The following is a 4,395-nucleotide window of genomic DNA, read 5'->3' on the forward strand; positions in this document are numbered from 1 at the left end:
AGATGGCTTCGTTGTCGCCTTTGCCTCCGTCAGATCGACTTCTCTCGTATTCTTCACTAAATCTCCATATCGTCTGCCTCCCTCCGCCCTCCAATAACCGGCCCTCCCTCTGATTGAATCAAACTTTGTCATGGTAGCTCTATCGATCAGATAGATATAGAAACAACCTTTCAATCACATACAAGGTTCATTTCAATTTATCTCGATAGAACCAATCTACCGCCTGATGTAAAAGAATTGCTTGGAAAATACTGATGATGGGATCCATATGACTGTTGATCAAGTTCGACTATTTATTGAGGAGTTCCATGGCAGCGATGGTGCATCAATTTCAGATATTAAGCGTATATCGGACCAACTTCTTCACAAAAGACATTTGATTACTCAAACAATTCATTAACTCTGATATCTACACAAATCTATCAGCGAAATTGAATTCACAATCATAGAAACCTCATCCATTTAACAGGTTAGTTAAACTACATTCTTTCATCTTTTGGAATTCAGAATTCAATTCCAATTCCAATTTTATAGCTGACATATGTATCTAAATCTTGCTTTCATGTCACTATAAATTCAACGTCTTTATTAGTTTGATTTTTGCTCTCTACTTTCGATTTAATTTATATATGAGTTACATATGAATCACAAGTGAATCACATATGAGTTACATGTGATTCATATGTAATTTACATATGAATCACATGTAATTCACAAATAAATCACAAGTGATTCACATAAGAATTACATGTGATTCACATGTAATTCACATGTAAATCACAAGTGAACCACATATGAGTTACATGTGATTCATATGTAATTTACATATGAATCACATGTAATTCACAAGTGATTCACATATGAATTACATGGGATTCATATGTAAATCACAAGTGAATCACATATGAGTTATATGTGATTCATATGTAATTTACATATGAATCACATGGAATTCACAAGTAAATCACAAGTGATTCACATATGAATTAAATGTGATTCACATGTAAATCACAAGTGAATCACATATGAGTTACATGTGATTCCTATGTAATTTACATATGAATCACATGTAATTCACATGTAAATGACATATGAATTACATGTGATTCACATGTAATTCGCATGTAAACCACAAGTGAATCACATATGAATTACATGTGATCAACATGTAATTCATATATGAATCACATGTAACTCACAATTAAATCTCATATGAATTAGATGTGATTGACATATAAATCACAAGTGAATCACATATGAATTATGTCTATATGTACACATGTATTTTTGTGAGTTTTCTTACATTAATCATTTTTTTTTTAATTTTCTTATAGATTTGGAAGAATTTGTGGAAAATATTGAAAAAGTGAAAAGTGATAAATAAAAGAAAAATATGGAAATCTTGACACGAAGACATAAAAACGCTTCGAAATTTTGTAATACTTTTTTTTTTATATTTTATTTTGTATCGAATAAAATAGTTGAACTTTTGTATTTATAGATTATTAAATAAAAATCGATTTTTATATGATTAGTTACGAATATTATAGTATAAGAAAGATGCATATATATACTTGAAAAATATGCATATATACACTTAAAACGTTGATTTTTTTTGGTTAAAAACTAAAGTTTTTTTTTTAAAATATTGCAGATTTTTTTTAAAAATTTATTGATTTTTCAAAATTTGTTGTTTTAAAAAAATTACAGTTTTTTAAAAAAAAAAATAAAAAAATCTGGATTTTTTAAAAAATCAAAAATGTTTATTTAAAAACATATATATATATATATATATATATATATATATATATATATATATATATATATATATATATATATATATATATATATATATATATATGAAAATTTGATTTATTGTGTTAATTTTAAGACACTTTTATTAATACTTCTAATAACACAAAAAATTGAACATTAAATGAGGTTGTTAAGATGATGATCAAGCTCTTAATGAGTTTATTTTGATCTAACGTTCCACCTTTAGTTCTCGAGTTCTCGGAAAATTTATGAGTTCTCAATGGATCTCACCCATATATATATATATATATATATATATATATATATATATATATATATATATATATATGTGTGTGTGTGTGTGTGTGTGTGTGTGTCCCCTAATCTAATAAATAAAACCAATTTTGCCACGTGTCATTGTATTAGCCCCTCTCATCGATTTTTCCCGCCTAAAATACTTAACTGATTTTCCAAAACTACCCCTTTTGCCTCTTATTCATTCGTTATTGTCGGGAGAAATCCACTCATTGATTTGAAGCCCTAATCTAGCCGTTCATCTCTCTCTCTCTCTCTCTCTCTCTCTCTCTCTCTCTCCGTTTCTTCATGTTCATATGATTTGGGAATTTATGATTCCATTGTTGTTTAGATAACTTTCTATCATGTTAATGTTTGGACAAATTGTTTAATATAATTGTATGACATCTAAATATTACTATTAAAAGAGTTTTTGAGAATTCCATAGACGTTCAATCATCCAACCCCTGTTAAAGGTTGATTTATGAAATCGGAGTTAAAGTGAAGTAGGAAGCAATTAGAATTTAGAATGATCGAAACTTTAGGAGGATGGGTTTCATCAGAGATTCGATTAGTTCGTTGAAGTCCATTAATGTCAGAAAAGCCTTAAAGTAGGTCATCACTCTGGGTACGCTATCATGTCTCTTTCTACAACATGTAACCTAGATGTATACCTTCACTTATTCATTTCTGTTTTCTGATTTCTGCATATGATACGAGAATTCTGTTATCCCCATTTTCATGCATATTGATTATTCTATACTCAAATTACTTATACTTATGCAGAAAACCTAAATTTGCATTGATGGAGTAGTTTCATAGCATTACATATTGTATAAAATTAGGAAGATAAAGCAAAAACCTCTTTGTATAACTCATAATTTTAAGTTATTATATTTTTGAATGAGATTCTGGTTCCAATCAAGATTGTTCCTTGAAACAACTTGAATAACTATTGTTTTTTTTAAATGGTGTAAACAACAATCTAGATTTAAGCTTAATGGTAACATACTAATGTAAAATGTGTGTTTACATATATTTGATTTTTATCAGATTACTTAAGATACATTTTGGTTTTGACTTCAGGTATGATTGTTTCATCTGCACTAATTCTTTGGAAATTTTTAATGTGTGTGACTAGTAGTGAATCACCCGTTGTAGTTGTTCTTTCGGAAAGCATGGAGCCTGCATTCCAAAGGGTAAATTTGTCCAATTTATTACTTTTCTTTTTGACTTGTGAATGTACAATCTTTATACAAATCTTTATAAGTTTCCACATCAAGCAGATGTATGAATTCTTTAATTTCCGCTTCATATATTTTAAGGGAGATATTCTGTTCTTATGAATGGGTGAAGACCCTATTCGAGTAGGTGAAATTGTTGTGTTCAACAGTGATGTAAGACTTCCAATTTCTTTTTGTTACCCAAATATTTTATAACTCTTATCACGTTTCTGTTTAATCTCTAAACTTTTTCATTTTTCTTTTTTTTTAATAAATTTCATTCACTGTCGTGAGATTCCTATTGTTCATCGTATCATCAAGGTATTACATTTTTATAACCCTTTAGTTTCCACCAAGTAACATGGAGTTTCTTTTTACTCGTTTGCTAATTTGAAGTGTATGTATATTATTGGTTCTTTTTATAGGTTCATGAACGTAATGATACAACAGATATTGATATTCTTACAAAGGGTATTATTTTGTATAAATTTAGACCAATTCTCACTTAAGTGCTCTTTTATGACAATCTCTCTCTCTCTCTCTCTATCTATCTATCTATCTATCTCTTTCTCTCTCTCTCTCTCTCATGGGATAATAATCCTATGAATGACCGATGTCTATATACACCAGGTCAGCAATGGCTTCACAGGCGACATATCATGAGTAGAGTCGTTGGGTATGAGCAAAATATCTACCACATGCTTTAGATTCAGTAATATTTGGTAGTTATGCTACAAAGTCAACCAATCAACTAACTTTTGGCTTTTTAAAATATTTCCAATATATCTATTTTGTTTCAAGAGCTATAAACACCATTTATATGCAGGTTTTTACCTTATGTTGGTTATATTATAATTGTAATGACTGAAAAACCCATTATAAAGGTTTGTATACTTTCTGATTTTTGAAAGTATAAAGTTGGCTTTTACATTTAATAACATTTCATTTTCCACCTTACTTATAACCCGATACTAAATTTTTTCTTAGTTAATCTATTTAATTAAATGTTAATGTTTGGGAAAATTGTTTAATATAATTGAACTTGATGTTGCTATTTTCGGTAACTAGTTGATATAACTATAGATATCGTGTTATGTTTGACATCTATTATGGTGGTGGTAGA

General features: G+C 28.6%; 1 pseudogene; it reads left to right on the forward strand.

Annotated features, from left to right (window-relative positions):
• The first annotated feature begins 2,598 nt into the window (after positions 1 to 2,598).
• LOC111895957 (uncharacterized) lies at positions 2,599 to 4,180 on the forward strand (annotated as a pseudogene).
• The last annotated feature ends 215 nt before the right edge of the window (positions 4,181 to 4,395 follow it).

The sequence above is a fragment of the Lactuca sativa genome, chromosome 6 (genome assembly GCF_002870075.4).
Source record: "Lactuca sativa cultivar Salinas chromosome 6, Lsat_Salinas_v11, whole genome shotgun sequence".
In the NCBI taxonomy this organism is placed as follows: domain Eukaryota; kingdom Viridiplantae; phylum Streptophyta; class Magnoliopsida; order Asterales; family Asteraceae; genus Lactuca; species Lactuca sativa.